General features: G+C 42.8%; 1 long non-coding RNA gene across 1 annotated transcript in view; it reads right to left on the reverse strand.

The window, feature by feature from the left end:
- The window catches only part of LOC144582140 (uncharacterized), a 140,120-nt gene extending 117,889 nt beyond the window's left edge, over positions 1–22,231 (reverse strand). Inside the window, exon 1 of the long non-coding RNA XR_013534207.1 lies at positions 22,145–22,231. This is a non-coding gene — a long non-coding RNA (uncharacterized LOC144582140). The remainder of the gene's footprint in view (positions 1–22,144) is intronic.
- Positions 22,232–24,954: the final 2,723 nt, after the last annotated feature.

Raw genomic sequence — 24,954 nt, forward strand, 5'->3', positions numbered from 1 at the left:
AAGCGCAGAATTCAAGGAGAAAACCTTGGAATACTTCTAGACCAACTCCAGATAACTTTCTAGAAGATTAGAAGATGACTTCTGCTTTAAGCTCATCTTACCTGCCAGTATGAGACCTATTTCCATGGTAGCTGGAATTTAGGATGGAAACCATACAACTAGTTCAGGATGTATGAATTGAACATATTCACTCTTTTGGGCATAAAGACATAAGACAAATAGCTCAGGTGATAAGACCAATGCTTTTGAGTCTGTTTAAAGTGCTAAGAGCCCCTTACCACTCATCTTAGATGAAAGTGAAACTAATGAGTATGAAGCCCATTACTCCTCCATCCCATATAACGCCAAGCATAAGTCTGCCAGAGTAGACCATCCCTTGAGTGTATCACATTCAAGTGTTTGGCCAACACAAACCAGCTTTGGTTACTGTAGTTCCCAAAACTGCAGTTCCACTTAGAATCTAGTTTGACAGTAATTGACCTTTCCACATGCTCACATGGGCAGTAACAATAGTGAACTGGCTTTTATGTTTGCAACCAGGGTCAAACAGCCATCCTGAAAGCTACATGACATACTGTATGACCACTTCCCGTTCCTCAGAAGATTGATGGCTGGCCTCAACTCTAAGTACAAAAGCCTTTCAATCTTACCTCATATGCCTGCACAGGCTCAAACTGACTACATGCTGTACATAGGGCTCCCAGTGATAGGAGTGACCTAAAGTATTCAGACCAGGACAGGTTTATGCGATTACCTATCTTGAACACTGTAGCAAAAGCTGTCAGTGCCAGCCCATATCCTGTCATCTCATTGCCACTTTGATGTCTTTATCAGGAAAGTTGCTTAACTGCAGAGCATGAGCCCAAAATGCCTGGGAAACTTACATTTCCCTGTGACATTCCCATTGAATGGCATACCGAGATTCCTGTCCATATCACCTCAATTTCTCAACCTTAAATCCAGCTAAGACAAGCCCAACCATAAGCCTGCTGACCCATGGAACTTTAAACTTGCTGCAATAGTTTGAACTGGACATTCTACTCTAATGCTTTGTCTTTTATAAACCCTTGTTTTTGTCACCAAGTTATCTCCTAGGCCCTTTCCAGAGGTTTTCCCTAAGCTTATGGGCTTTTACTTTGTTGTGTGGACTTTTGCCTTTGTTTAGCTCTGCTTACTAGGCAACTCCTTGTCTTGCCTTAGGTCTATGAAGCTCAGCCCACATCATGGCTACCTGTAGAGTCACCTGGATACTATCCCACCCACCAGTGTAAGAAACTATGAGACTCTCCCTGAGTCCATTGGAAACCAAATACCAGCTCAGGTATGAGTCAGTATCTGGAGTCAGTCCAAAGCACTTACTGTTTGCGATGGATGCCAAGGGAGAATCTTAGCTGGCAGTGCCAACGTTTGTTCATTTGGACTATGAGTTTGAATGCTGATTGCTCATCTTTACAGCTACAGTCAAGCAAGTGATATTTTTTCACAGACATGCCTTATCTATAGCTGCATTTAGGGTGACAATAAAGTTGTCAGTTTGAGACCTACTTGTTTCCTACGATAACGGGGACACTTGGTCACCTGTTTCTATGGCAAGCTCATGACGTCACTGCCTTCGATTCAGGCTTAAAGACCCAGGGCTAGAAGCCAAAGTACATTCTAGAAACAAACAAAAGCATAGGATTTTTAAATAGGCAACACCCAAGTCTTTCCCCGGGCCCCCTTATCCCTTTTCTGCACTTGACTATTGCAATGCAATTGTCTTAATTCCCTCAGGGCCTACTGCACACAAAATAACCAACAAGAGCTGAGTATAAACCTAGACACACAATCACATCAGAGCATTGGTTTGAGAAGCCCAAGGTAAGAACTTGCTCAGGACTCTGGTCCAGAGATTCAAGGCCTTAGCTGCCATGTAAAATGAATAGTAGCCACAATTTACAAACAGCCTACATACCAGTATGTAGGTGTGCCTTAAGTGAGGGCTATGCAAACAAGGCAATATAGTGAAAATGTGGTTAAAACCCAAAGGGAGCAGATGCTAGAACTGACAAGGAGCCCCAGCGGTGGATGGGAAACTACTTGGTATCTTGGCTTGGCAACAATCTATCTGAACATCCAACAGCAAGCCACAGTTTTTCTGAGCAAGTCTCAGACCTGAGGATAATTCGTGCCCCACATTATCAGGACCATTAGTATCATTCAGTTTAGAGAGTACTGTCAGCCAGGCTAGATGATGAAAATTTTCAAAGGAGTTCAATGCTAGTGTAATCGACACCAGTATTTTGTGCATTTGTTTTGCTCCCAGTCACCGAGTGCACACACATCCCTATTGCCAGGGTTTTATTTTAGGCAAATGTAAATGCCACCATGGTTTGTTCAGTAGGGCTAACATATCACAGGCTGTGCTTCATTAAAGTTTTGCCTATTTTTTCCAACCCCTCCACCTCCATTTAGGAGAGATTAAGGTGGGTCAAAGGACTGTTTTAGGTACAATAACCTCTAAAAAGCAGTGGTATCTAATTTATAGCACAGCACTGAAGTTGAAGAGGGCCAATTGAATTCTGAGTAGAGTTGACCTTTGTACATCTTTCACTGAGCATGAGTGGTACTCTATTTTGCTTAAATTATCTTTCCAGGAGTTTGGAAAGTCTTCCGTAGCCTTCCAAGATGTACAGGTTAGTCCATCATTATCTTTGGCCACATGTCCACTGGGTTTATGCCTATCTTACATAGGATCTTAGATCAATCCTGAGGAGTTTTAACACTTCTATTTTAGTGCACAAGAACTGAGATTGAGATTTTGCTTCCCAAGATAGACACATGTTTTTTACTTCCCTAAGGTCTTGGAAGGTATTCTGGTCCAACAGTAATAATTCCTTGTTAAACTATCAAAGTATGAAGAGGCAGAATCAAAACTGCTGTGGTTGTTAACCGATCGGTCACTCCACTACTTAGTCTTGTACTGATTTGGCAGCAAGGCTTCCCTTCACAATACACATTACATAGAGGGATAGTTCATGGCTTCATGTTTTAACACAAGGGTAGATCAATAGAACAGGTTACAGGTTAAATACTGTATACAAGTAGACTAGCCACATGAAAGTGCAGGTGGTCATCTTGCTTACTTTTCTGGTTAGGAATAGCTCATGTTCACAAGTGTCAGTGGGCCAAGGATATGTTTTCAAGTTCTTTCCTTCAAGCTAAGTCTGAGTCAGCTGGCTCCCAAGGCTTCAGAGCCAGCAGGGACTCAAAGTCAGATCTGTTCAAGTTTGTTCCGTGTCACATGATGTTTTTTGTTCTGTCTGAGTTTGTTCTGTCACTTAACGTTGTTTTCTGTATCATGAATTCATCTTGGATTCATAAAATTGTCTTGATCTCGACTCAAAGTTCTATCCCAGCAGATACTCCAATAGGACTATCAACTGAATTAAAAATCCAGGAAGTTTTATTAGAAATCCAGTGTTTGGGTTTAAAGATACTGCACTTTGCTTCTAGGATATTGTACAGTGGTATTCCAGCTGACTAGAATAACCTTTGGAAAACCTCATCAAGGAGGTGGTAACCTCTGTCCTACAGGGAAACTTCTTTCCCTTAAGTTCTTCCAAGGGCTACTCCATGAGTTAAGACCCACCTCTTGGCTTCAGCCATCCCTATACCTTAATGCTGAGAAGTGCCCAGGTTTATGTATTCAAGGAGGCCCCAAGGAATGTCACAAATCCAGAGGACTCAGTACCTACGCACTTGCTGAGCATTTTTCGAGTGGGCAGAGTGATCCTATGGTGGGCCACTTATGTTCTGATGGCCCCTTGTCCAGCATGTTGTTCCAGGATATCCCATTCTAAGAACACTCTCCTGCATTTTCCCCTGCCAGTGTTGAGATTGTATCTTGTCCTGAAGAGTTCTTGCCCTATTTCACAATTGAACTGTGGCTACTCCAGTTTGGATTTGGATGGTTCTCTGCTGCAGTAGAGAAAATTTACCATATTTTCCCTACCCATGCCTTTACTTCTAAGACAGACCTAAAAATTGACCTTCAATGGTTTATGCCAACAGATGAACAGTATAAAAGCCAGTTACTTTGTACATTCTTGCTTTGTACAGTTCTTGTATCCAATTATTTGAACTTCACAGAGAACAAGTTTCTAAACCAAGCTCCCTATTAGAAATAGCCACTGAAGTGTTGAGATAGATGCTGGCAGAAAGCTCCAGAGAACTTTCATGGACCATGTCGAAGTTGTTCCGCAAAAGCTCATGCAGCGATTCAAGAAATTCATGTCCCTGCAGGCCTGATTCCAGTTACTAACAGTAATCTTAAATGCAGGTCTTCACTGCATGTCCAGAAGACAGCCAGTGGCTAACTTGGGAGGCCAACCAGGATGTGCTACTTTGTACCACCTGAATATCCAGTATTATAGTCAGATAGAAATTTTAGTCGACAGGGTCAGGTCACAGCATAGAATGTAACATCTCTGCAACCAAAGATTTCTCAGAAGAACTGCAGAACATAAGCATAACTAAAATGCTTCTGGAAAGACAATGAGGCTATACAAAAAGGTTTATCATGAGTACCTTTGTGTGGCTCAGCCAGGGTTCCTAGAACTACTAACACTGCTGAGATGCCTCCCTAATGCTTGCACACAGTAGTGGCCTGTGGTAACTGAGGATTATCAGTATTGATAGAGATTGATAGAGGAATTAGACTCAAAAGTGATTATAGTAGCATGAACAATGAGAGCAGAGAACCTACCACCTGACTATATTCTCTGGAGTATCCCTCCTTTAAGCTAAGACAGCAAAAAGCACTAGTGAGAGTCACTGGCTTCTCCAAGAAGCCTAGTTGTGGCTGTCCTACGTGGGCCAGAGCCGGTAGGAGATGCTGCCATGGAATTGTATTCCCTGGTGTCAGTGGGGATAGGAGTCTACAACAGGGGGCCAAGAGGCTGCACTTAATTAAGGCATGGCAACCATAGCAGGAAGCAAGGCAGCATCGCCTCGACCCAGAGGAATCCAGCAATAGCAGCTGATCAACCATGATGTGCCTCAGGGCAAGATAGATGGGCAGGCAGAGATAGTTGAATCAGTATAATCAGATCAAGAACAGGTAAGAAAATGATCTGCACCAGTCTGTCATGATCCTTACAGCTTTTGAGGTAAGCTGGGCTAGGTTTGCAGTCTGGTCAAATACTTCCAAATACAATCTAGGTATGTGTGAAGGTCTATTGAGATTAAAGCCTATAGTCATGACTTTGACAGTCTCCTGCGGATTATCTAGCATAGTCTCATTTGATCAGTTGAAAGTTCAATTCTGCTCATGGCCCTTCTTTTCTGTCTAAGGATGGATAGCCCGGGCCCACGTCTTAGTTCCGATAACCTGTGATTTTTCTTTGACTGGTAGACTTACGAACTCTGGATTTGCATCAGCCTCCACAATCACACAGGATGCATGTACTAAAAGGAACTGGACTATGGATGTATATATCTAGTTCCCGATTCTCTGGTTCAACTCTGCCTGACACACCCAGTTTTCATATTTAAGCAAGTTATTAGTCAGTCCATGGATTGACAGGGCTACAGGCAGTTCCCTTGAAGGAGGCCCTGTGTTGTCACAGCAGATACACAATATTCCCACTCCTCAAAAGGAAACCTATGCCCATTTACCTTGGTAAACAAACAGGGAGAGGAACATTCACACCTGTGATAGGGACCTCCAGCTGTGTCAGTCCTCTGAATGGGGAGGAGTACGTCAAGACTAGGAGACAAAGCAAAACCAATGCTATCTTCTAATGGCTCCAGTGCATCTTAAGACCACCTCTGGACATTTTCCTGATCCAAGTACCTAATCAGAATAGAAATAGCAGCTGATCTACCTTTCACACATTTGCTGATCCATGGGGGGGAAAAGCTATCATGGCAGGAAAGGCCAAGTAGAGTCCTTGGAAACTGCCTCCCACAGAGCCAAGAGATAAGTCAGAAGCTAGAACACCATCTTCAAAAATGGTAGTGCCAGGGACGGGGGGCTTCGTATCACCTGCTTGATTCACAAGGATGGCTCCTAAGAGAATGAGGCAAGTCTTGGCATATGTTGAACTACCATAAGCTCAATGTGGTAGTTTAGTCATACCTGCTGTGCCAGAGGTGGGGTCTGTTACTAAGCAGCAGCTGCCTTGGGCCCTCATGAAGCTATTGCCCCAACAAACCGATTCCTCATCCCCATTATCAGGGAGGCTGAAAGCCATTCACATTCACCACAAATAAAGCGACAATACATTCATCATACTCCCGGGTTCTGGAAGTTTTTCCTGCTCTTCCAGTTGTCTAAGGTGACTTTCATAGTCTGGAGATTATGAAGATCACACTAGTCTACTGTATCAATGGCAAAACGTTCAACCTGATGAGCAAGAAGTGACTGATGCTCTTTAGGCACTGTGAGTCCACATCCCAGTGGTGCTGGAGGTATTTTGTGGCAGGTAGACATCTTACAGGGCTCTGAAACAGGTTCTAAAAAGAACAGCTGTTAAACAGCTCCTACCATGTTTCCAGGCCCTAATGAGGTGATGTGTCAGACGTTACATGACCCTGTAACTAGAGCTATCGTTTTGCGCATAGTATTTCAGACCCAAGGCCGGGAACCCTCAGGATGTCATTCCACAATGGAAGTGATAGAGTTCAACAGACCCAGAGAGCCCCACACCTACAATAACTTTTCTTCATGCATCTATGCCTTGTGGGTGTTTTCTGTCAGCTGGAAGGACTGTCTAGTTCCAAATAGTGGGCTAGATATTGATATTGACAAGTGAGCCAGAGATGGACTGCTGCTGCAGTGCTGCCTCATTCATGACCCTGAAAGTGGCGAGAGGGTGTCTTCAGCAGTGGGTATGGACTCAAACATTATACTTGGTCGCTTGGAGAAACAGACAACATATAGATACTGGGACAGCAACTTGTGGCTTATTCAGGTTGTTAGACTAAAGCATGTTTGTAAAAACCAGAAAATCCTTGGGAGAAAGTGGATAAACCTATAGGAGCTAGCAGTGCACAGATCTTGTTCTTTCATGCTTTTGAAGCTCAGAGTCTTACTGAATATTAACCTTGTGCTTGGGTTGACCCCTATAGTCCCCCTGGAAGCAGTCAACAGACACTTGATTCTGAACTAGATATCCAGGTTAGGCAACTGGGGAGCTGAAGCTTGACCACAAGTGTCATTAGGATCAGACTTACGGTATACTTTCTACAAGTCGTTGTGACCTTTGGATTGCAGCTTCAAGGTTTAGCTTTAAGTACAGGCATACATTTTAACTTTAGATTCGAGGTACATAATATGCAAGTTACGTAGGTTATGTGACATACGTCACAGGCGTTTGTATAGATTCCACACAGGTACTAGGTATCTAGTGCCTAGTATTTCTTCTATTCTCCCTTCTCCCACCCTCCACCCTCAAGGAAGCTCCAGTGTCCATTATTCCCTTCTTTGTGTTCATGAGTTATTTAGCTCTTATCATTTGTTAGTGAATGTGCAGTGTTTGGTTCTGTTCCTGTATTCGTTTGCTATGGATAATGACCTCCAGAACTACCCATTTCTGCAAAAAGCCATGACCATTCTTTACAGGTGCAGTGTTCCATTGTGTGTGTGTGTGTGTGTGTGTATATATGTATATATATATATATATATATATATATATATACACACACACACACATATATATTCTGTATATATATCTATATATATATACATATACACATATATATTCTGTATATATATCTATATATATATATACATATACATATACACATACACACACACACACACACTTTCTCCAATCTGTCATTGATGATAAACTCAGGCTTATTCCATGTCTTTTCATTTGTGACTAGTGCTGTAATGAACATTTGTGTGCTCATTTCTTTATGATGGAACGATTTATATTCCTTGACCTCTTCCTTACAGGGTGTATTACACAAAAGTGAACTCAAGATGGATAGGGACTTAAATGTAAAACCCAAAACTATAAAAACCCTGGAAGATAATTCAGGCAATACCAACCTGTGCACAAAGGAAAAGGCAAAGATTTTGACAAAGACACCAAAAGCACTGCAACAGAAGAAAACTGACAAGTGAGGTCTAATTAAACTTAAGAACTTCCGCACAGCCAAAGAAACAGAAAACCTACATAATGGGAGAAAATATTTGCTAAGCTATCTGACAAAGGTCTAATACCGAACATCTGTAATAAACCTACACAAAAAACACATTTAGGTGGACATGAACACACTTTTCTGAAGACATTGATGCAGTCAAAAGAAGCAGTGTCACTTACTAGACAACTGCAAGTCAAACCATGATGGAATGCCATTTCATGCCAGTCAGAAGCAGCTACTAAGGTCAAAAAACAGGCTGGTGAAGTTGCAGAGAAAAGGCAACACATACAGTGTTGGTGGGAATGCAAATGAGTTCACCACTGTGGAAAGCAGCATAGCGATTCATCAGAGCTAAGGACATGCATTTGTGTACTGACATTCAGTTCCGGTATCAGCTATGATTGAAGATGGCCCCTAATCCATCCCTTTTCTCTACTTATGTCATGGAAAAAGGGTCTTACTTGTTTCATGGTAACACCCTGTTCTTTCAGACTATCAAATACATCTCCCAAGATGCCAAGACAAGACACAGTATCTACCAGATTAGGGGAGAAGAGGGCGTTCCTCTTTTCCTATTATATACAACAACCTAGCTGCCTTCCACACTTACAGCTTTTTCCATGTATCAGGGTCTCAGCAAAAAACTAAACTCAAATGGTGAAAAATTTAGTCAAAGGAAACCTTTGTGGAACATCGATTAACAGAGCAAAGGGGAAGGTATCAGGGCCTAGCAACAAGAAGCTACTGACAAGCATGGACCAAAGAATGGGAAAGGATACCCAAAGCCCAGTGAGGCCTGACCTATGGAGGAGGGTCCCATCTGACAGAAACAGAACTGCAGACAGTTACTAAGACATAGCTTTGAAGCCAAGAGGAAGTCAGAAATTGCAACCCAAACCTCTTCCCACAAACCTTCTCTCATCAGGGTCTCCCAGTGGCCAAACCCACCTAGATATCAGTTTCCAAGGGAGACTGGGTGATGTAGTTCACTAGAGTTACCCTATTGGAGCACAGAGCCAAGTGGAGAACAGATGTTGAGGGTCAGAATAACCAGCTCACGTGGAGACAAATGGGGAAGAATCTGAAGGGGATAAGCTATACAACACTCCTAGAGGACAAGGTATAGGGCTTTGTACCCAATCTTAAGTCCCACACAGGCCGGAACAAGCTGGGATTGGAGCACAGAGGACAAAAAAAGGAACAAGCCAAGTTTCCGTAATAACTCTGAGGATTCATGGCAGAATTACTGAGATAGAATTCCAATATTCATCCAGAAATCTGGAGTGAAATCTAAGCCACATGGACCTAGCAAAAGTAGAGAATTCCTCTTTAGCTGTGGAACTCACCACTGTCAGCTTTTGCCTATATGTTCTATGTTTGCTGCCTCCAGGCTTGGGACAGCTTCCACACATCTTTGCGCCCCACATGAGATCAACATTGTTTTCTTAGTCCTGGTTACCAGGGAGGTTAGCTACTTCCATTTTCTAATGGTGTTAGATTAAATTAAATCAATCCTGATTAAGGCATTATCCTCCTGTTAGGAGACCCCAATGTCTCAGCTTAGGAAAACTGTTGGGGACTATTTGAGAAAAGGAAGTCACTCCAGTGACTGTTTACTTGAGTGTGCTAAGATTACAAGACAATGCTTTTTTTCAAATTACGTAGTTTAGCATAGCACTGAGGTTTGAAAACAGTTAATGCTACACAAGTGTATTTGTCATCATCGGAAAGTTGTCTAGCAATAGGGAAGGAAAGGAATATGGCTTGAAGAGGACATTGTGTGAATGTGTTTTAAGAACTCTAGCCCCATGCAATTAACCCATTTTCTGTAAGTGACCAATCTCCTGAAAGTTGTTTCCAATGTAACTAGGTCACCAGGCCATGTTCCCTGGCCACTTGACATCTCACATATCTAAACAAGCCTTACAGTTTGTAGCTGGCATACCTGGTGTCCCAACTCTCATACGCCATCATACTTGTGTTTTCTGCCAAGTTCTGGATTGTTACTCATCAATTCACTTCAGGCTGACTGCACTTTGCCTACGGTGAGCTCCTCCTACATTTGCTTTCTGCTCCAGGGCTCTGATACCATGGATGCAGGCAGGAGCTGAGCTTCAAACAAGTGTAGTGACCCCATTAAGAATGCAGAGTATGACACTAATGTTTACAAGTGTTCTTCATGTTAACTTAGAACATCAGTCTGTTTTGTGTTCCTAGTTCTCCATGTTCGCTTGTTTTGAGGGTTGATCATGTGCCTTGAACGCTTGGATGGTTTTTCTGTTACAAGGTGCCACTTTTCAGTGTTTTCAGTTAAACTGGTAGCATACTAGTTTTACTGGTGTTCGCCTGGTATGCCTTTCCTTTTTACTGTCAGCAGTTGTGTCCCCAGGCTTAAAGATGAGGCTCAAGCAGGAAGCAGTTAGGTTTTGCCTGCATCTGGTCTAAGAATGTATACTTGGAACATTCACCCATTTATATTTGATGTAGTTATTTTTGTGTTTGTCCATGTTAATTTTCTACTTGACCCACTTGTTATTTTGTCTGACTCGAGGAAAGTCAGACTTCAATATTCTGATTTACCTTGTTCTAGTACTTACTCTAGACAATATCTCATTTCTTGACATATTAATGTCTAAAACAAGTTATCTTTCTACTTCTCAGAGTGTTCTACACTTTATACAAAGTCCACTGACCCTCTTGGATTTTGCAGTTTCGCTGCCATTTTAACTTCCTATGTTTAAACCTTACAAGATTGTTTTATACAGTTGATGTCAGTGTGCATTTACATTGATATATTTGCTGGTTTTGCTTCTTCAGTTCTGTGATTTCCTGCAGGACTCTTCTGACCAGAGGATCCTTTAGTATTTGTTTGCTAGGGATGTAATCCTCAGACTTTCCATCTGTTTTTGAAGGATTTTTTTGCTAGTTGTGTTTGAGGTGGGAAGTTGTCCTCAGCACATGGAGATGTCCATTCCTACCTATTCGCTTATGTCATTCTGCCAGAACAGTTGTCAATCTTCAAGTTAACATGCTTTTCCCTCCTCTGGCTGCTTTTAAGTTTATATTTGGTCTATAGCAGTCTTGGCATGATATGCCTAGATGTAGCTCTTATTTGGGGGGTTTGGCAGAGCTCTTTGAATCCGTTTTATAAGCTTCTTGGCCATTGTCACCCTGCATCTTTTTCCTTCTGTCCACCTGCCCCTACCCCTCAACTATCCTAGTTCTGGGATCCTGATTACATGTCTTTTGACTATGACTCGTGATATCGCACATACAATGCTGTTTTCTGTATCTTCCTCTTTTTTTGTATGTTTGTACTCAGCCTAGAGGTTATCAGGTTGTCTTGTAATCTTAAATTCCACTGTTTCTAGAATTTAGTTATAGCCATCTAACAAGCACTAACCTTGAGCTAAGCTTTAAAGCAACTTGAAGCTGACAGATGCTCCTCACGCAGGTAATTCCATTCCTCAATTTAATTGAGCACATCTGGGAGGTCCCAGCAGAATTAAGTGCCCCTCCTGCTCTACTCCCAGCAGAAACACCCAACACTTGACCTGTCTCCCCCTGCTTCGCAGTACCACATCCAGATTAACTACCCAAACTCCTGTCAGGTTGTTTCTAAGGGAATCCAGACTAACAAGAACCTTTCACACTCAGCCAGATGCAGTATGAGCCCCTTATCTCAGCCCAAATCTGAGGAATATGCCTAGAGTCAAGTAAAATATGGAATTAAAAGCCACTTAATATCCATCAGAAACCCTCTTTCAGTCAATAGTTTCCCAACGTTGCTCAGGCACGTTACATGTCCGATCACCTCTAGCTTGGAACGAAGTCCTAGGAGGTCATCACCATGAGTCAGTTGCCTGTGTTCTAATCCTTGAGGAACTGCAAACAGGTTAGCCTTAGTTTCAGCACTTCACCACTCAAGGGGACTCTGATTTGGAGATCAATTGAGTTGATCTCTCCAGTCTTCTTACTTGGTTGCTGACCATCCCATAGCTTAGCTTTCCCATATCACAGTATTATGTTTGAGGGTTTTTGAAAGCCATTTTAGGAAGCTTTTTGGAGTTCAACAGCAGAAATGGAATGGTTAAAAAGGAAAGACACTTAACTTGTGAGAGGCAGCCATCTGACAACTGCCTGAAGCTTCAGAAGGTTGGTCTTGAAGTAGATAGTATAGGTGGTGGGCAAATATGAAAGAGGGCCTAAGCCCATCTAATTAGACACTTCAAGGAAGAGGTCTTAGTAGAATGGTATACTGATGTAACCGACAATGACATCCATTTGGTCTTGTTCATTTACTGACATGCAGCTTCTAACAGCCCTTGAACTCTCCAGAGTTATAGACCTGTCTTGTATGCTTATGACTGAAGGCTAGAGTCTCTAGATAGCTTCTGGATGGGGTCTGGTCACTGCGAAACCAAAGCATGATCCAGAAGAAGAGGCTGAAGACTGAGTTGATAATGGGTGGGCTATGATATTGATTACACCTATATGAGGAAGACTCTACAAAACCAACAACTGGGTTCTTAGAGCTGTCAAATTGCTGGACACAGAGGTGCCTGGAAGTGGCACACCCAGCCCCTTTCCACAGGTCCTGCCCTACCCATTGCCATGGATAAAGTTTGGGTTCCATGAACTATTCTATCACAGGTGTAATGGGAATATCAGTTTGCAGCCGATTTGTCAGAAGCATACATGACAGCCTACTGTGTGCAACCAGCATCTGAACAGGGGCAGTCTTGTGGGACTGAGCACTAGATCTGTAGGATGGTTACACTGTCTCCAGATATCAGATTGGAGTTACAAGACACTCAGCTGGTGTCTGATGGAGAGCTGCTCAGTGTTGCAAAACGCCATGCATCTAGTGTCAGAAGTATTCAGTTGTGAGGACAGGAAATATGCTGTGTTTTTCCAAACTTCTTTAACTACTAACTCCTTAGTGCCAGAATGTGGCCCTTTTCAACATGGAATGTTTCAATCCTGAACTTCAGCTTACACCATTACCATCCTACATTTCACCGATAGCCATAAACATGGAATTTTGCATGACCAAGCACTTGAATGTTCTGTTTAATTACACAAGATTTTTTCCCTTTATGGAATTCTGCGCAGAGCCTTTGTTTGCCCATGAGTGTTAATAGCTCAGTCACCCAACTCCTATGCAATTTGAGCCTTTGAATGCACTGTGGCAATGTTCAATCCTTTCCCCCCAAAGATAACATGAGACTTCAAACTTCACAAGTTTTATTCATAGACCATCTTAATCTCTATCAGCTAAGTTACTTACGGGGCAGGGGTGCTGGTGAGTACCCATTAGGCATGCATGGTGCTTTAGGTAGGGCAATGAGCACAAACTCAGGGTGATGGCAGAATAAGAGAAATAGAAGTTTCTGTAAGTGTTCTCAAAGGACTGAGCTTAAGGTTTGAGCAGCTTTTTTAAAAAAATTTTTTATTGCATTTTAGGTTTTGGGGTACATGTGCAGAACATGCAAGATAGTTGCATAGGTACACACACGGCAGTGTGTTTTTCTGCCTTCCACCCCTTCACCCACATTTGGCATTTCTCCCCATGCTATCCCTCCCCAGACTCCCCCGCTGTCCCTCCCCTATTCCCCCCAATAGACCCCAGTGTGTAGTACTCCCCTCCCTGTGTCCATGTGTTCTCATTGTTCATCACCCGCCTGTGAGTGAGAATATGCGGTATTTCATTTTCTGTTTTTGTGTCAGTTTGCTGAGAATGATGTTCTCCAGATTCATCCATGTCCCCACAAAGGACACGAACTGATCATTTTTGATGGCTGCATAATATTCCATGGTGTATATGTGCCACATTTTCCCAGTCCAGTCTATCATCAATGGGCATTTGGGTTGATTCCAGGTCTTTGCTATTGTAAACAGTGCTGCAGTGCACATTCGTGTGCATGTGTCCTTATAGTAGAATGATTTATTGGATATATACCCAATAATGGGATTGCTGGGTCAAATGGACTTTCTATTTCTAAGGCCTGAGGAATCGCCACACTGTCTTCCACAATGGTTGAACTAATTTACACTCCCACCAATAGTGTAAAAGTGTTCCTTTTTCTCCACATCCTCTCCAGCATCTGTTGTCTCCAGATTTTTTAATGATCACCATTCTAACTGGCGTGACATGGTATCTCAATGTGGTTTTGATTTGCATCTCTCTAATGACCAGTGACGATGAGCATTTTTTCATACGTTTTTTGGCCTCATGTATGTCTTCTTTTGTAAAGTGTCTATTCATATCCTTTGCCCAGTTTTGAATGGGCTTGTTTTTTTCCTGTAAATCTGTTTGAGTTCTTTGTAAATTCTGGGTATCAGTCCTTTGTCAGATGGGTAAACTGCAAAAATTTTTTCCCATTCTGTTGGTTGCCGATTCACTCTAGGGACTGTTCCTTTTGCCGTGCAGAAGCTGTGGAGTTTCATTAGGTCCCGTTTGTCTATTTTGGCTTTTGTTGCCAATGCTTTTGGTGTTTTGGTCATGAAGTCCTTGCCTACTCCTATGTCCTGAATGGTTTTGCCTAGATTTTCTTCTAGGGTTTTTATGGTGCCAGGTCTTATGTTTAAGTCTTTAATCCATCTGGAGTGAATTTTAGTGTAAGGTGTCAGGAAGGGGTCCAGTTTCTGCTTTCTGCACATGGCTAGCCAGTTTTCCCAACACCATTTATTAAACAGGGAGTCCTTTCCCCATTGCTTGTTTTTGTCAGGTTTATCAAAGATTGTATGGTTGTAGATATGCTGTGTTGCCTCCGATGCCTCTGTTCTGTTCCATTGGTCTATACCTCTGTTTTGGTACCAGTACCATGCTGTTTTGATTACTGTAGCCTTGTAGTATAGTTTGAAGTCCAGTAGTGTGATGCCTCCCACTGTGTTCTTTTTGCTTAGAATTGACTTGGCTATGCAGGTTCTCTTTTGGTTCCATATGAAGTTCATGGTGGTTTTTTCCAGTTCTGTGAAGAAAGTCAATGGTAGCTTGATGGGGATAGTGTTGAGTCTGTAAATTACTTTGGGCAGTGTAGCCATTTTCACGATATTGATTCTTCCTAACCATGAACATGGATTGTTTCTCCATCTATTTCTGTCCTCTCTTATTTCGTTGAGCAGTAGTTTGTAGTTCTCCTTGAAGAGGTCCCTTACATTCCTTGTAAGTTGTATTCCTAGGTATTTTATTCTTTTTGTAGCAATTGTGAATGGCAGTTCGTTCTTGATTTGGCTCTCTTTAAGTCTGTTATTGGTGTATAGGAATGCTTGTGATTTTTGCACATTGATTTTATATCCTGAGACTTTGCTCAAGTTGCTTATCAGTTTCAGGAGTTTTTGGGCTGAGACGATGGGGTCTTCTAGGTATACTATCATGTCGTCTGCAAATAGAGACAATTTGCCTTCCACCTTTCCTATTTGAATACCCTTTATTTCTTTTTCTTGCCTGATTGCTCTGGCTAGAACTTCCAGTACTATATTGAATAGGAGTGGCGAAAGAGGGCATCCTTGTCTAGTGCCAAATTTCAAAGGGAATGCTTCCAGTTTTTGCCCATTCAGTATGATATTGGCTGTTGGTTTGTTGTAAATAACTTTTATTACTTTGAGATACGTTCCAAATCATTTTATAAGACCAACATCGTCCTGATACCAAAACCCGGCAGAGACTCAACAAGAAAACTTCAGGCCAATATCCATGATGAACATAGATGTGAAAATCTTCAATAAAATACTGGCAAGCCGACTGCAACTGTACATCAAAAAACTGATCCATCATGATCAAGTAGGATTCACCCTGGGGATGCAAGGCTGGTTCAACATAAGCAAGTCTATAAATGTAATTCACCACATAAACAGAACCAAAACCAAAAACCACATGATTATCTCAATTGACACAGAGAAGGCATTTGACAAAATTCAACAGCCCTTTATGCTAAAAAACCCTCAATAAACTCGGTAATCAAGGCTTGAGCAGCTTTAAAGAAAGAATGCCAAAGTCTAAGTCCAAGGCATATTCATTTGAGGGAGTGAAGAGCCATCCTATGAAAGTATGTCCAGGCACTGCCAGTTTCAAGGAATCTATTTCCCCCACAGAAATCTCATACCCCATTTTTAATTGCTAATGTTACTTTCTAGTCCCAACTTTCCAGTCTTTCAAGCTTGAAAGAAGTGTGGCCTTTGCTCAGATCCATTAGTCAACAGAAGAGAAAGTTGGGGAGAGGAAGATGGGGGGAAAAGCTAAAATGTAAGCAGGGGCTCATCGGCGGGAGCTACAAGTGTGACCAAGCAAGAGCTGAGTACACAGACACAAGTGGATGGTTAAGAGAAGCCTGGGCCATTCCTGCCCAGACTATTTCTTCGCAGCCCAGGGTTGATAGGTACAGAGGTCCCTCAAAGTTTACTCAAAGGACATATGTCTGAGCTTTGCTTCAAAACATCCAAGAAATTGGTTTTGTTGGTCCAAAGGTTTCCCACTTGTGCATCTCTTACATTCCCAGGCAGTAGGATCCTTTGAACCTAGTTCCTCACACACAACAAATACCACAGGAAGGAACCCTTCTAAGCACCATTATTATATATTTGACTGAGGCATTTATACCAATCCTTCCCTGCAACCACCATTCCAACCTTCCCAGCTCCTGAGTTTCTGATCCAATTCAATTATAGCTTTGTCTTCTGCCTGTCAGGGCCTGGTACCATTTCTTTGGAGGACATTCCCTTCAGATAGGCAGTGCATATCCTTTTAATTCCCTTATGTACCTGAATGGCTACCTTCCCTGTTGCTTGTCCCAGCCTTATAGGTGGTACATAGTTATTTGCATAGCAGTTGGAGCTACATAATGCCAACAAGCCTGACCTTCTATGAATTTAGGAACCAAGATCTAAGGTTACACAGCCAAGATGGAAGACCATAGGAACTGGAATCCAAGTTTACCTATGGCAAGGTATCAGTGATCTCTATTTGAAGAGGCCATGTCCCCTTCCCTGAAGTTGTAAGTGACCAGATCAGGTAATGCAGCTTCCAGTGGACAAAACATTAAGTCGCAAGCAAGAAGGGAGAATTTAGTCCTAAAGAGCTTTAACAAGCTTTCCTAACCACACATGATTTGTGCTCAACTTCCACCTATATAAACACTAGCAACTGGTGAACAGAAATCCAAGATTATTCCAGCAACACAAGGCAACCATACTTGAAGATTAGGAACTTCAGCTTGACTTTTATGTAAGAAGGCAGAAGAGAACATGGAAGACCTCTGCTTGGAAACAGGACTGCCCAAGGCACAATAGAAGGAACTCTGTCACAGTGCACTTCAAGTTCTTCAGAACTTTCAGAACAAATTCCTGTAGTGCCCCTCATTGATCCTATTCCCCATCCCACTCCAGCCATAAGCAATGCTGGCAGAGTAAGGCCAGGTGAGGCTCATGGATCCACAAGCTGACACCTTCCTACTTTTCCAGCAAGCAAGGCTTGGGTTTGTCTTCCTAGCAAGGCAAGGTAGATCTCCTAGAAAATGTTCTTCCCCTGTTGGGCCGGCTGCTTCTCTTGGGGGCCCTGGACTCTTCTACTTTTTTTGTCTCTGAAAAGCTGTAACCCAGTAAGCCCTGTCCTTCCAGTTTTCCAGGCAGAGGTTTTCACTGTAACACAAGTTCTGATGAATCTAGGAAGAGCTGCTGGTTTGGTTTTCTTGATGTAAGGTCAGAATTGAACTTATAAGCTAATTAAAGGTTAATTTAGAGTAAGAGCATCAAGTCAGTGAGAAAAGGATGGTTAAGTTATTTAAACTTGACGTTTAGAGATGAGATTCCCCTTTAAGTTGGAAGCCTCAAATTGTCCTAGGTTTCATTCTATTAACCAAAGGAGGCCTTCCTAAAGGGAAATTCAGCTGTGAAGCAAGCTTTTAGTTTGAGGTCATCACAAGGGTAAGATGGGTAGAAAAGCCGGCAACATCCCAAGTATAGGAAGCTTCTTTCTAGACATTGAGAAAAAACTTCATGTTTAAGAGTTGACGTAGGAAAATTAGTTTCTGAACACAAGCATTATCTGTAGCATCTCAGACTTCTTTGGGGTTGAGGTAAAAGATCTGTATGGGCTTCTTTGCCAATTATGGTTTAATGAGAAAACAAGTGAATGCCAAGTTTATGTGTACATGAGATTATGGGGACCTGGAAAAGACCAGCTGTTTTCTTGTCTACTGGGAGACACTTGGTCTCTTGGACAGTCATTAGGATAAACAAGCATCACGCCCTGCCACAGAGCTTCCACAAAGGAAAGTCACTCTGGGGGTAACCCAGAGCAGTAGACGGGAACAGAGACTGACGACAGTGATTCTGAACAGTCCAATGAGTCAGGGCAGAGTCTGCCCTCACTTTACATTTCCCACAGAAATAATGTATGGCAGAACACACCATTTCTTCCCCTGGGCTACCTCTTAGATTGAGACTTTCATGAAAGACCCCACACTATTTCACGTCGTCGGGAGCTTAGGTTATCATCTTGCTCCAGTTCTCAGGAAAGGCCAGGCTACATCTCGGGAAAGGCCAAGCTAGTCCAAACCTTACCACCTGGTATGAAGGGAGCCTGATGGACCAGAGAAGAAAGGAGCAGCAGCCAAGTGTTTGGACACTTGGTCATCTTTACAGGAACATGAGCTATGACAAAGTAGGCTGAGGAGTGAGAGCCCCTATAGCCAGGGCCTCCCATATCATTCCTACCAGAGGTCTCTACGTTGAGACTCATTCCAGGATAAGTATGAGTTGCCCGACCAATAGAGCTCCACAATTTAGTGGCAAAGAATGGGACACTAGGAACCAAGATGGAGATACTGCCAAGCCTTGAGGACAGCTTACTCTCGAGGCATGGGGCTATGCAGAGGGGAACCTCTCTCAAACCACCACACCTGGAACTGAAGCCAAGCAATCTAGGCAGGGGAGAGAGTACAGCACCGTCAGTCAATAGTTAGCTACTTACAGCATTGGCAGTATGCCCAGCTTCCTGCTAATCACCACTGAAGCCTCATGGCCCAGAAATACTTTTTTTAATAGGTCAGACTGTCAGCTTTTCAAAGAGCTTAAGTAACTCCTCCAAGATAAGAAATGTGGCAGCATCCAAGCCAAAGCTACATTTGGCCCCTAAGCTGGTGACCTAAGCATTTTGGCCATATGGCCCATCACACACTTCCCTGCCACCAAGGGTCTATTCCAGAAAGCCTAGAAGCCAAGCTTTGTCATGAGGGGCTTCCCTGTAGAAAGTCCAGAAGTTGTTGTCTACCTAGTTCTGGAGCCATTCATGTAACAGTTCTTCTGTCATGATTAAAGTAACATACAGGAAGCCTAGACAATTGGGCTAACTAGCTCACTATCAGCAACAACTGACAGCCTTGGGTTTACCTGCAACACAAATCTGCTGATGCACTCAGCGTATTCTAGTCTATCAGCTGAACAGGCTGGGACTCTGTCAGGCCTAGAACGCTTGATTCTGTGAGCTTCAGATTTGAGCTTGATAGAGCCCAACATCCCTCAACTGATGTTGGTTCCATACCCATACCACATAGCTTCCAGGCTTACAAGTTGACTCAGCCATGTAAGATTTTAGGCACCTATGGGACCTGGGTTTAAGTCATTGCCAGTTCTCCTCCACCTTGCTGCCCTTTTGCCCATTTCCAGTAACTTGTTGCTGAACTAAGTGCTAGAGCTGAAGGTCTATGAATTCCTGGCCATCTCCCCAGCCCTTACTCATGAAATAAGTTACAGCTTAGTTATACAACCTTGAGGCCAACAGTTCAATGTTGCAGCAAGTAGCAGCTGTAGAATATAAAGAGCAAGGCTTCCTCAACCTGCGAGGGGCAAGATTCTCTCCATTCCTCTGGGTGGACTCTTTCGTTCAGGCAGCTAATACAGTTTATGTGAACCTTCCTGGATTACTGGCCCAAGTTTGACCTTACAAGATTCTTTATCACCAACCATTTGGGAACCCTGAGAAGTTAAGCGACTTCACCCATGCCTTAGGAACATTTGAAGAAACTTGAAATCACAATTCCAGGTGCAAGGTCTGGGCAAATTAGTGCTAAGCAGACAACGAAGCACCATAGCTGGATTTACAGAGCCTGCTGGGCTACAAGGAGGTATAAGGCACTTAGGTTCAAGTGAGGTACTTGTTACCAATGAGTGCCATGCTACATGAAGAGTGCAGGTGCTAAGACATCCACGACAAGCTGAGTAGTGGTACTCCACCAGCCAATATTTACTGAGCACATGCTAAGATGTGCACTGTACTACATCCAGAATGTAATTGCAAACCTCATTTAAGCCACTTTTCCAGGTTCAGTAACCTGCTCAAGTACAGAGCTATTAAGTGATAAATCCCAGGTGAACTCAAGCTCATATCCCCCAACCATGAGAGTATCCACATGTAGCTCTTGGCTAGAGGAACACTCATCCAGGTGGAGAGTAACATGCCAAATTATCACAGCTGTGGTGTGGACGCCAAGCTCCTCTCAGGTGAGGTGGATAAGTATGGCATCTCAGACCTAAACCATAAGGGAGTTTCTAGAAGTTATTTAGTTATGATCTTGTTAGAGAAATTCCTATCAATCTAGTTCCTACTTAGGTGCTACCCTGGGATATAGATGCTAAGGAATTTGAGCTACACCCACTGGAGAAAACCCTAGTTTTCAAGGTTGATACTGTGACTACCATCTGGTGTTCCAGTTCAACCCACATTCGTATTTATTCTCTTCAGCTGGAGTAGACATGTGGGTCCTCAGCTTTAAGATTTTGGCAGATTCAAAATCATGTTTGTCTGGCTTTTGCAACGGTACACCTGTTCCCATTTTTATCAGCGACAAAAAAGATTTTAAGACAGGATTTTTCAAAGCAACCCTGTAGCTGCTTGTTTCTAAAGAAGCATATCAGAAAGCTTAAGGGATAGAGAAGCAAGCAAGAGGCCACCATCCCCAAGACCTGGTCACAGAAGCCAGGCTAATGGGTTTGCTCAAGGGTAGGAGGACGTTAGTAAGAGCAGGGAAGTCTCGTTTGTCATCTAGGAAGACACCAAGTCAATTTTTGGCTTCTGAGTTGGAGACAGCAAGTCATCCCCTCAGGTTCATATGTTGCAATTCAAACCCTTCCTATTGCCTAGGGAAGCTTACAGCATAAGGACCTTAGCAGAGCTAGCCTCCCCTCAAAGCACACATAGGGCCATGCTTAGTTCCTAGGCAACCCACTCCTAAAGAAGGTTGACTCAGGAGAGAAACAGCTTTCCCAAGGACAGTCTTTGCTTTTAGCTACCATCAAAGTTTTAGGCATTTTCCCAAATCATGTAGTTCTCGTGAGGAGAGCTTCTCCCATAAAGGGACAAGCAGAAGCAGCAGGGGATTTGGGGACAAGATTCTAATAGACCCTGGTAAGGGCTCCTGCCTTTAGAGTCAGCCACGTTAGAACCCTGCAGGTCACATGAATGAGGCCAGCAAAGCAAGGCTGCTTCACACACCAGTTTATTACACAAGCAAAGAGAAGAAACCCACCCAAGAAAATTCAGAGAGGTCGGCTTTCAGAGACCACTGTCCCGCCCTGCCCCTCAAATCTCCTTTCCCACAACCCTTCCTGTTTAGGAAAAGGCTTTCTACCAACACTTGCCAGCTTTTCCCTACTTTCCCACAACCTTCCTCTTTACGAGATAAAAAACGTTATACAGCTTTCCCAAGCACACTTCTCAGCTTTTCCCTTTCTTTCCCACAACCTTCCTCTTTAGAAAGTTAGAAAGAAAAAGGCTTTATACCAATGCTTCCCAGCGTTTCCCTGTTTTCTTTCCCACAACCTTCCCATTTAGCAAGAAAGAAAAAGGCTTCATACCAACACTTCACAGCTTTTCTCTACTTTCTTTCCCACAACCTTCCTGTTTAGCAAGCAAGGAAGAAAATGGCTTTATAGCAACACTTCCCCACTTTTCCCTACTTTCTTCACTACAACCCACGCAAGCACCCAACACACACTCCTAACCACTCACCTTCCACCAGCCACAGGCTCTGCTGAGTGCAAGCACCTTGCACTACCCTTTGCCGTATTATAGACAGTGAAGGCTAAGTCCAACCCCATCCCCCCCAAAAAAAGCTCTCTGGGTGAGCGACTACTCTGGTTTCTCATTGGCTCTCTCACTCTCAATCAACAGCTCGTTCCCAGCCCCTCCAAGCATTTCCTGGTCCACGTGACCAATAGCAGCAGGAAGAAGTGGAGGCTTTTTGCCTGGCTGTAGACAGCAGGAGCAAGAAAGGTAGCCTCCTACCCCCAGCAGCTGCTGTGATTGGAAAAGGAGCCTGAGCCTCTTCACTGAAAGAATGTATCATTATCCTGCTTCTCTGTTAAGAATCACCTGAAGTGCCTAAAAATTCTCAAGTTTCAGAGCTCTTCCCTGGAAATGGTGATTTAGAAGGTCTTTAGGGAGGGCCTACGAGTCTGTGGTTTTAATAAGCACCTCCAGGATTTGTGTCTTCGGGGAAGTTGACATAGTACTAAAGAGTTGGTATTCAGAAGTTTCTTTCCAAGAAATTGCTTCTATTACGTTTATCCCAATAATTTGTCAGTTGCTCCTTCAGATGTAAGCTTCTCCAGCAGCTCCCACAAATAAGCAGTTTTTCCTGGAAAGGGAAATGCAAGAGTTTAAGAGGGAGCTGGCTAGTCTTGATTTTCACAGTACACCCTTACCCCTGCCACCTCCTCAACCAGTGAGCCACGGATGTGTGTGGGGTATTCTTTATCAGCCTGTTCAGCTGGATCGGTTTGTGACCCTAAAGTGAACCTCCAGATGAGTCGGGTGATAGTGTAGGCAGAAGCCTTTTAAAGGAGGGAACTGGGGTGTGGAATGAGAAAGTTTTAGGACCTCGCTGGCAGGCCTGAGCAGCTGGAAAACTGTGGGAATACTTTTGAGAAGAAGGTGGCTTTCTGTGCATCGTGGGCTGTTTTCCCCAATCATGTAGCAAGAGAACTTGATTTACACCCACCCTAGCATCAGAAATGTTCCAAGAAAGAGCAACGGTTAAATACTGTGGGGTTTTTGTTTTTTTTTTTTTTGTAGTAATTTGCAAATAGATTCTATAAGCATCATTAGTTTCCTAATCAAAATAAGAGTCAATTCACTGTTTCTCTCAAAGTTTCCTTCATTTTCCTAAATTCTTGTCTGTATTCCTACTGTTTCTTCAACCAGGAATGTTCTTTCTTTCATGTCCACAAATTCTAGTGATTATTTGAGACTCAACTGAGATGCTAAATCTTTGTGGAAGTCTTCTCTTATTTCCCAGTTTGGTTCTACCTGTCCCATCTAGTGTTTACCAAATGGTTTTGGAGGCGCAGGCGGTTTGGGAATGGAGATGGCCCAGGTCTGGTCTTCTCTCTAGTGAACCTCACACCCTGATTAATAAACTACTCTTGACTTTGGTCTACTATAGCATCACTTCTACCAAAACTTACTTTATTCTCTGTGCATTGTTTGCTATCATATTGGTCTGTATCACTATTATTTTGAGTTCCTGGAAAAGTGGTAGGATGACTTCAACTCTATGCCAAGAATGTGGTACAAATATAACATGTGTTTCCTGAATAGATGAATGAATGGATGAGAGGAGGAGATGGCTGCAAAGAAATCAAATTCTGCTTTCTTCAATATTTTATCTCTAGCCTCAGAGTTGTCTTGTGATGACGTCAGAGAAAATTCTGAAATTCCTTGGGCTTTGGAAATGGCTTCAGCTCCATAAAGCTGGCCTACAAGATCAGGAAGAGCAAAGATTACCAGAGTTATAGAGGGAAAAGATTTCAGGACAAGAACTAGCCCTCTTCTCCTTTATTCTTAATTTATGAGTTCAAGACCTACCTGACACAGCTATGAATAAACGTTAGGAACCTGGAAGGTGGTATAGTATAATCCTTAAACACGCAGTTTCTGGATCATATCCTCACTCTGTGGCTTACTACCCATCTACCCTTATATGACCTTGTGCAAATTACATAATCTCTCTAGGTTTCAGTTTTTTTATAAAGAAAAAGGGGATGATTATAATAGTACATCCCCCAATTATTAGGAATGTTAAATGAGTTAATACATAGAAGACACATAGAACAGTGACCGGAACACAGTACTAAATTATCACCTATAATACAATATTGCATAAATAACAGCTCAATAAATTTAGCTGTTACTGACTTAGGCTAGCTGAAAAAAGTAGATTCAAAAGGCTTTCATATACACAGATATGGAAACCTCTAATTTCTCAAGGCTACAGTCTACACAGATGTAGGCTAAAGCCTTGATTACAGTGGCATATTGGGAATTGCTGGAAAATTAAGAGGCTGGTGGTGAAGGTCCCTAACTCCTTAAAGGGGCACCCATACCATTCCTTACTTAGTCCATGTGCTCCTATTAGAGACAGAGCGCTGAACACAAAAAGACCTTGTGTGGCTCAGGGTGGAGAGGCTGATTAATGTGTGTGTTCTTGTCACTGGAGAAGACAACTTCTCATCCCTTTGCAGAGAAAAAACAGAGATCATAAGTGATTACTCTTGTCTGTGATTCATAATGACTTTGCATCATGATGACTGCCATTGTAGAATGACAGCAAGACAAAACGATCTTTTTGGTTTCTAATTAGGTACTGAAACAAGATTCTCTAGTATAATACTATACAAGGGGCTTAATGGCTGCCCGCCTCCTTTCCCTAGAAGAAACTGACAAGCAAATGTGGACCTGGGGCAGTGTAGCAGGTGGGTATGAGCAGGGAAGCAGAAGTGCTAACGCTAAGTCTGACATCAGCAAGCAGTCTGCTCCCC

The sequence above is a fragment of the Callithrix jacchus genome, chromosome 4 (genome assembly GCF_049354715.1).
Source record: "Callithrix jacchus isolate 240 chromosome 4, calJac240_pri, whole genome shotgun sequence".
Lineage (NCBI taxonomy): Eukaryota > Metazoa > Chordata > Mammalia > Primates > Cebidae > Callithrix > Callithrix jacchus.